This window comes from Carlito syrichta, unplaced genomic scaffold (assembly GCF_000164805.1).
Source record: "Carlito syrichta isolate Samal-C Ts95f unplaced genomic scaffold, Tarsius_syrichta-2.0.1 Scaffold82142, whole genome shotgun sequence".
Lineage (NCBI taxonomy): Eukaryota > Metazoa > Chordata > Mammalia > Primates > Tarsiidae > Carlito > Carlito syrichta.
In genome coordinates this window covers 417,667-427,353 of record NW_007026238.1, presented here as the reverse complement: position 1 = coordinate 427,353, position 9,687 = coordinate 417,667, and the positions used below count along the sequence as shown (strand labels likewise).

The window sequence follows — 9,687 nt, the reverse complement described above, 5'->3', positions numbered from 1 at the left end:
GTGAGACTCCAACTCAAAACAAAACAAAACAAAACAAAACAAAACAAACAAACAAACAAACAAACAAATAAATATATATATAAAAATGAAAGGGAAGAAGTAAAAATTTATATAGTACTTGCCACTGTTAGGCACTTTAAATAAACCGCAATGTACCCATTTTACTATAAAGTATTTTTATTTCAGAGAAATCGGTGACTTGTCTTAAATTTTCACAGCTGGTAGGTTGCATTCCTATCCAGGTCTATTGGACTTCTGAGTTCTTAGTTTTCCAAATCCTGTTGCTTCCTAAGTGTCAGTTTTCTCTCTTTGTATCAAACCATCTTCCATGGCCACATGACAAACGTATTTTGGAGTGGCAGGATAGAGGTCTCTTCCACTTAGTTCTTCTCTGTGTGTCTTTCTAGAATCTGACAGCATCTGTTCCTGGTTCTCTTGTACATAAGTGTTAGTGGGCTCAATGCCCACAATGAAAGATGGGCTTGCACGCACGAGTGGAACCCCTGCAGGCTGTTGGAAACCATGCTGTGAAGCACAGATGGATTCTACAGGACAAAGGACCAGCTTTGCAAGTCAGTTATGAGATTAGCACTATCAGAGCCAAGCACCAGATAACAGGGCTTGAGGCAGAGAGGATTCTGTGAAATTAGAGAGAGGATGGATACAAATGGTGTGATGTAGAAGAGATACGTCATCTTAGAGACAAGGGTTTGTCTTGACCACTACATGTCCTGTAAAACATATACACACTCTAAATTTAAAGTCTATGAAAATAATTGTGTGGCAAACACGAAGTTATCAAGAACTTACTGTGAGTCAAGTTTTCATACAAGACCAAGGCACGCTTATGGCCCTTAAGACCTCAAAATCTATCTGGCAACTTAGCTCATTCATTCAACAAATATTTATTACTGAGCTGTGCATAGGCCCTGGGGAAAAAGACAGTCCTTACTTCCCAAAGAATTTACATATAGCTGAACAAACAGGCATTAACAAACACACAGGATTATTTAGTTACTATGGGGATAAGCACAATTAATTGCCCTGTGTGAGTCTGGTCCCCAATACTTGCTATAGTGCTGGGGCTGGTAAACATTTCTTTAAAGGCTCAGAGAGTAAATATTTTAGACTTTGTAGGCTCAGATGGTCTCTTTCACAATTACTCAACTCTGTAGCACAATAGCAGCATGGACAAGATGTAAACAAATGGGTGTAACTGTGTTCCAATTTAAGTTTATTTACAAAAACAGTCAGTGGGCTGGATTTAGCTTGTGAGCTGCAGTTTGCTGGCCCCTGATTTAGAGCCACTATAAATAAGATCGGGATATAAGATAAAGAAAGCACCTGCCTAAATAATTGTCCCTGGGGGCATTTAAAAGTTTTACCCATTTGTGCTTAACTAAAGGCCATTTAAAATTATTAGAATTATTTCAGATATGACACAATTAGGGAACCATAAGAGACTGAGTTTATACAAGCAGGAGAAATGGCTTGAGAAGCAAGGTTATCACCCAGAGTTTTTAAACATCAACAGAAATTTAATCCAGTTCTATTTCATATTAGAAAAATTTTATTAGTTGCCTTTAAGTATAAACAGAAGTTTTTTTAAAGGACAAAAATAAACAACAAACAAACAAGAACCCCAAACAAAAGTATTCCCAAACGATCTAAACATTTCTGAGACACTAATTTGTTTTGTGATATTCCCAACTGAAACCCTGGGTCCAGATTGGCAATGTCAGTAATGATTTCATGCCTTGCTGGTCTCTCTGGCACCTTGGTGCCCAGCAACCTCATTAACAGAGCTGCAGTGTGGCTGCAGCTCCTGCTGGTTCCCAGGGAAGATGATGAGAGTTGAGGGAACATGGTCCTAACCTGGAGAGCTCACATTTGTGCAAATTTGCTTTAGTGTCTGCCAAGAAGATGCTGTGGCTCAGTCCAAGAGGAGCAGGCAGGCCATCTGAACAGAGATAGACTCCTGTGCTCTTGTGGGACGCCCTTCATGGTCAAGAAAATAAGTGTCTAAGTGAATACAGGGAAGTGGGTGATTTGAGGGTCTCATGGGGTCAGAATTTCCACATCCTATCACACATAACCTTCAGAGTCACCATGGCAGTGAGACGATTTTTATCCTTGGTTGTACACATGAGGAAAAAGATTCAGAGAGTTTTATCTAAGATCACACAGCTAGTAAGTGCTGAGCAGGAGTTTGGATCCAAGTCTATATGACCTCAAAGTCTGTGCTCATTGTGCTGCGCCATACTGCCTTTCTCTCATGTATGATCTGTTGAAGTGGTCATGCCACGACACGAGCTTCTCTGTGTGTCATCCAGTACCCTATAGATTGTTTAGAACACCACAGTTTCCTCCAACAGAAATGGAGCATGGTGTGGTGAATCATAATGTGAGCCCTGGAGTATGACCTCTAGGGTTTAGAAACTGAGTATGTCATTTATCAACTAGTGTCCATGGATAAATGATAACTCCTCTAATGCTCAGTTTTTCCATCTGTGGAATAAGGGTAGCAACACATTATTGTGAGGACTAAATGAGATCATGTAGGTAAAGAAGCCAGCAACAATCACACCTTCTAAGCAATGATTAGTTCCTGTTACTTTGTATTATGACATTCTCCCTTCTGGCATTTACAGTGAATTATGGTTGCAGTGAGATGATGGAACTACATGGCCCTGAAGCCAGTTGCTTGAGTTTGAATTTTTGCTGTGCCTATTCTTAGTGGAGAGAGTTCAGGAAAGTTGCTTAGCTTCTCTGCCTTGGTTTCCTTGTCTGGAAAATGGAGATAACCATGGTATCTGCTTCTTAGGGTTTTTGTGAGGGTTAGATGAATTGAATGCACTTAACTTGGTGAAAACAGCGCCTGCACATAGTAGGCGCTCAAGATATCTTCATTATTGTTATTGTTGATTGTGGTTGTTGTTATTACTAAACTGATTTCGATAATGATGAGCCACCCAAATTCAGGAACAGATTTTCTTAGGGGTCATTGCAGATTTCTTTCAGACAAATTTTAGAATTTTAAGGTCAAGCTACTCTACCTTCACTGCTAAAAAAGGCCTGAGTGCTGACCCAGTTCTTTCACTCTCTTCCTTTCTTCTCTCTTTGTTTTAAAAAGAAAGTCTTTGAAAGTGATGCCTCTAGGCTTGACTCTTACTTGATGGTCCAGGAGAAGAATTCAGTAAGAGAACTCTCTACCCCCTTATTCAAGTCTCAAATCATAGGCTATTTTGTTATTTTCTTCCTGGAAATCGATGAACCAGTTCAGAAAATAGAAGTGTCCCTTGGCCAGGTGACAAAAATATCTGCGTGCCGCTGTGCTACTTTTCTGAGCTTTTAGAAAGATGAAAGTTCTTGCTCCTCTTGAGCATTGTGTTTTAGTGGATCCTTCATCTAGAACGGTTTTACTTGCAGAAGAAAACGGTCTATGAGCATGTGGTTAGCATCAAAAGCTCAGCTCTGCTTAGCTCTGCCAGTGGTTAATTTCCTTTAAGCCAAGGGTAATGAACTCATTTGTTAATTAAACTCATCATCCATTCTTTTAAAAAAAAATGACTGAGTATTACCATGTGTTTGGTACTCCTCTGATCTAAGCAATCCAAGAAGACAAAGTCCTGGCACTCAGCGAGTTTGATTCCATTGGTGAAAACAGAGGTCACACAAGAAATGTAAAATACAAACAACACCATATAATGGTGCAGTGCGACATTCAATCTTACCACCTTACCTACTTTTATTCAACTAGGAAGGAAACTCAGACTGGGCATCCTGGAATTAGGTGACTTGTTTTTGTGCCCACTCTACTATTTAATGACTGTGTGACCCTGGGCTGACCTGAAGTCTTCCTTCTGAGATTCTACAATTTTAGATGGTTAATGAATGAATCCACATTTCTTTTAAACTCCTTTTAGGTGATGTTTATGCATTTTATGGCGGTATGTTTTTTAAAAAAATCACCCCAGAAATGACTTTAAAGGTAGGAAATTTGGGCTACCTGGAATGGTAAGCCATGTTTTTTTCTCTCAAATGACATTGAATTGTTGGCACCTTACACCTTTGTTTCCTTGAAGCTGGAATGGCAATATTGACAAAACATAAGGCAAATTACAGCATCCTCCTCTGCTTGTATTTGATGAATTGACACCAAAGATTTTTCATAATTTAAAAAAACAAAGACAAAAACAAAACTCCCTGACCTGAAACTGTAGGCAATTCCCTATCTTCATGCAAAAGAAGAGAGCTTCACTTTCAGGCAGGAATTTCATGCTTTGCCTGCAGAGTTTTGATTTCTTGGAAGGGTTTAGTCACTTGGTGTGTATTTTATTGGCTGTTAGTTTTTCTTGCCATCTGCAGTGAAAAGACTCAGCAAGTTCTACGCTTAAGACAGTGATTTAGCACCTAACAGTTGACTCCTGGGGCTTGATGTCTGTGCCAGCCACAGGGAAGACATAGAGCAATATCAGATGGGGCAGGTTCATTAGAATAAATTGCGAGTTGAATTTTCATAGCATCTCAGCGATGGATACGTTACTGCTGCCATAAAAGGGTATTCTTTAATTGTTCTGTATGCAAATCTGGCTGAGCATCAGAGCAGAACATTTGACTTACAAGCCACTTTTTTTTTAAGCCTTGAATTCAGAGTGTCAGTTCCTGAAAGGAAAAGCCATTGTGTCCCACAGGGTCACCTGTTGGTCACAAAACATGTGCTTAGGAAATACTTATTACTCATGATGGTCAAAATCGCCACACGGAATGTTCATATATTCTTTCGGTGTTTGGTTTATGTCAGTTATTCTTATTTATATTGTTTAGGCCACAGAATTCTTCAGAATAGAATGAAAGCTAGGGGATTTAATGAAGCATGTATGGATTGCCATGCTTAGGAGTGTGGACTTGATTCCACAGGCAATGGAGAGCTGTTTAGCGGGGAGCTATTACATGCTTTTCAGAAAGAAAGAGATAAGACGGGGGCTTTGGTTTAGAATGATCACTCTACTCCAGTGATTTTTATACTGGGAGTGGTTTTAGAGGAGGAGAATCTTGAGGATGAATTTTCTGAATTGGTTCTGGGGTTTCTGGGACTGACTTTCCAATCTGATTAAGTTTAAATACATTTTTGACTCTATCTCCAGTAGTAAATAGAGCACTGGTAGTCCATGGTGTGATGTGGCAATAAAGATACATAAAGTAGCATCACTGGATATTCCTAATCAAACACTTATAATAATCAAGAATCTGGGTGACTGTGTATATGATACTTTCAAAATTCAAAAATTTTGTTAAACTAATGAGTAAAATGACCTTAGCTTGTTGCTCTTAATGTTACTGGGCAAAGTGGGGAAAGAAAAATATAAGCTCAGGGATTCAATTCCTATCTAAGCTGCTGCATAAATGACTTAAAATCTCCTATGATTGCCTTGAAAGAGATCCTTATCCTTTGAGATTGATGAAAACCAATCCCAGAATCGCATCCTGTGAGTGGCTAAATTGCAGTGCAAATTGAATTCCCAGCCTTTCATGGTGCTGACTCTTAAAGTGAGGACCTTGACTGAGAAGGAATGGGATCCTGAAAGTTGTCAGGGGGATGGGTGGGAAGACTCTGATGACATTGGGAACACTGAGTTCCCAAATTCTAATTAATCTTTTTCTGCCAACATAAGCATCCTCTGTATCCTCCATCTGAGGAGATTAGCCCTGCAATTGACTGTGGAAACGGTAATAGCCTTCCCTGTGACAGTCGCCTTGCAAGACACTGCTGATTCTCCTCAAGACCCAACCCTATCCCCGTTTGTTCCTTCTAGACCCGTAGCTAGACTCAAGTCCCAGCAGACTCCTAAGTATGAGGTACAACATGTGACCCATGAGGAGATATGCTACACTACAAAAGAATGACTTGAGTTGATTTTTCTAATTTACCCATGCAGAAGTCTTGGGGCTATGTGTGGGAATGAATATTAAGGGTATGACATAAAAGTGCAAAAAACATAAAGTTGGATCAGGCCAAATTTATTAATTTAGGCCCACTAAGCAGAGATTCTGCATTTAATGTTGCAGCCTGTAGAGCTAGGAAAAAGCTCTAATGGTATGTTTCATTGGTTGGCAGAAGCATGACCAAAATGTAGCCCACAGTAAATGAACTTGAAATGCCAAACCTGCCTTGGTATGGTAGAGGAAGGGATTCAGAGGCTCAGGGATATTGGAATGTTAGAGTGGATTTGTCATTTAAGGTTTACTCATCAGTGCTGGAAGGGTTCAGAGAACACACCTTTCACCACGACGATGAGAAATTTGTGAAAGGAGCCCCTGCGTCCTTGAAGAAGTCTGTGGTCACTCTTCTCTGTGAGTGAGACCTCACAGTGGGGACTGCAGTCACTAGAACTGGAAAAACTAAATGCCATGAGAATAATTGAATCTTGGGGTGGCAGGGGCCTGGCAATGGCACTCAGCTGCCAAGAGCAAGGAGGGTATAATTACTGTAATGGACAGCTGAGACGAGGCAGCAATTAGAATAGTCTCGCTGTGTAGACCTATGGTGGTAACTAATTCATTGTAGCATTTGTAGAAGTGAACTAGACAGGGGACCTCCAAAAACTCTTACTTGATCTATATAAGCAGAAATGTTATAGGTCAAGTAAACCGAAGTCTAGCTTTAATAATAAAAACAGAGTGTCATGGCCCCTCGATCAATTCCCAGACTTTAGCTAGTTTATAGACCCTTTGAATAAAGGGGAAGGTGGGTCTCCTTGAGGAAGGACCCCAGTACACTGCCAAAAATGTATACTGTTAATCTCTCAGTGTTCCCCAAAGAGACTTGCGGACTTTTACTAGGTGGCCATGAATTGGGGAAAAGGAAATAACTAGGCTTTTTGAAGACACTGACTCTGAACTGACACTAATTCCAGGAGCCTGAAAATATCACTGTGGTCCACCAGTCGGAGTAGGGGCTAATGTAGGACTGGCGATCGATGCAGTTTTAGCTGAAATTTGCCAGTGGGCCCAGTGGGTCTCCAAATCCATTCTGTGGTTATTTTCCCAGTTCAGGAATGCATAATTGAAATAGAGATCCTTAGCTATGATCAGAATTACACTGGTGAAGAAGGGAGTATTAGGGAAAGAAACAAGAGGAGAATCCAATGAAAGGTGTTGGAGTAAGAAATGTGTAATTCCTGGACTAGTATATAGAAGTAGCAGTAGAAGCCATTTGAAAGTTTTGGAAAATTGATGTTTTTATATAGGGTTTAAAATATTTCTCCCATAAAGACCATCATTTTCTTGTACAATTTATGCAAGGAAGAAAATAGATGACTTGTGAAAGAAAGAAAAAAATCCCTCTTTAAGGGATTTACATTTTTACACAACTGGTACTGTTTGTTATAATAAAGTCAGTGAATTCATAGTCAGGGGGTTGACTATTACAGAGTTGATGAGTAAATTCAATTTTATGTCGTGAACATACAATGAAGAGAAATAATTTCCTCCACAACCAACCAAACAACTAACCAAAAGATAAGCTTTTTAATCTCAAGACTAGGAACTATCCTACAGGGAGAATTCCAAGACAACAATGGAGTTGGTCAGTGAGTGAGTCTCTGTATAAATGAGAGTGCATAGGGAGGAATATGCATGCAAGTGTGTTGGCAAGTGGTATCTGAGTATCTGACTGAGTGGGGACATGGGGACAAGTGGCCTGAGCTCTCCTACTGAGGCAGCGACCCTGTGCAGCTACTCAGATCCCAGCATGATCCACAGCCTGGAGGCAGGCACCATCTCTGTGACTCTACCAAGAAGAAAGTGATGAAAAACAGCCCCTGCCAGTGCCCCCCACCACCATAGCCTCTGGTGACAGATCTAACATCAGCAGAGGGGACCCCGAAGAAATACACTGAAGGAACTAGTTGCCAAGTTCCAGTAGAGGGCAAGACACAGAGATGCCCCCATATCCTTGGTTCTGGTACCCAGGTGGAGACTGGCTCTGACCTGTACATGTGAACAGCAGAGCTACTCCCTGAGACTGAGGGGTGAATTCAGCACTTGTCTGAGGTTGATCACTGTTAACTCAGAGAGAATACCCCAGGTGCAGTATCCCCAGAGGGACAGGCCTGATGAGGAGATCCAGTTGCCCCATCCTCCTAACTGGAACGTTTGTGGTTCTATGGCTACAACCAGAGACAAAGAACCCAACCTGCGGTGGATGAGTGGAGCTGAGTTTTAAACTGACCTAGTTCCCTTCCCCCAGTGACTCGTGAGGTGCATGATCCAGGTGGAGAATGTCCTGATGGGTGCACACAGAGAAGGTTGAAAACAGGTAGATCTGTTGGGGTTGGTTTGTAGTCTCTCTCTGACTGCACAGTAATGGGGGACAGATCTAGAGGTCAGAGTTTCCTCCCCTCTACTTCCAGTCAAGAGCAGTGATGCTTGCATCATGCTGACAAGAAACCTGAAGTTTCAGAAACTGTCACAAGAGGGCGCTCAAGGATTACATTTGGGGGGCTCGCGTTATATATTTTGCTGGGTGTGTGTGTGTTTCATTTTGTTTTATTCCTTCTCCTTCTTTTTTCACATAAGGTATATATGAGTGTGAAAATGTCCTAATATTGTTGGTTTTAGTTTTTTATTTTATTTTTTACTTGTCTATTTGTTGGTTTGTTTTTCCTTCTCTACTTCATTCTCTTCATTGTCCTTTCTTCTCCTTTCTTAGTTTCTTTCCTTTTTTGTTATTTTGTACACAGGATATATACATATGTTCACATTGCATATGTTTCCATTGCATTGTTATACTGTGAGGTGGTGGGAAGTGGGCCCCAGGGGTCCCACACTCCAGTCAGCAAACACTGTGATCTGCAGGCAGCTTTTGAAACTTAGCACCCCCAACACATCTTATTCAAATCTCAAGCTGCAAAAGAACAGCACAGTTCCCCACCCCCAACCTGACTTCAGAATTGAATAAATCTGGAGGCTTTACCAAATGAAGAATGTGGGTTGAGCAAAAAGAAGTGAAAATGCTTCCTTCCTCACTAAACAACAGAAGTAAAGAGAAAAGAAAAATCCATTACCAATGAAGAGAAATTAATGAAAACAAAAACCCAAAACAACAACAACAACAACAAAAAACAGGTAACCCAGAGACCCCCTAGAAAGATAGTGCTAGAGAGTACAGACTTCAGAACTCAAACAATGATGAGCACCCAGATTGACTGGTCTCAGACCACAAATGCAGAGATCAAGGAATGGTTGGAAAAGATGAATAAGAACCAAGAAAGGCAAGATGAAAATATGAAAGAATTAATCATAGAGAGGTAGGCCATGAAGAATACAGTCAATGAAATAAATAATAAACTGACAGCATGGAATGCAGAATTAACCAATCAGAAGAAAGAATATCAGAGCTTGAAGACCAAAATATGGAACTCACCCAATCTTTAAAACATAGAAAGGAAGCTTAAAAAGATGGAACAAAGCCTTCAAGAGATGTGCAATTATATTAAGAGGCTGAACTTATACCTGATCAGTATCCCTGAAGCAGCACAATAGAATGAAAGCATTCCAAAACAAAAATTCCATGAGGTCATCCAAGAAAACTTCCTGCATCTCATCAGAGATGTGACCATCCAAACACAAGTGTTTCAGAGAACTCCAGCAAGGCATCAAATAAGAAGACTGACTCCTAGACAC

General features: G+C 40.5%; 1 protein-coding gene across 5 annotated transcripts in view; it reads left to right on the top strand.

The window, feature by feature from the left end:
* Nucleotides 1-9,687, top strand: part of SV2B (synaptic vesicle glycoprotein 2B) — a 205,713-nt gene that overhangs the window by 118,637 nt on the left and 77,389 nt on the right. The window lies entirely within an intron of this gene.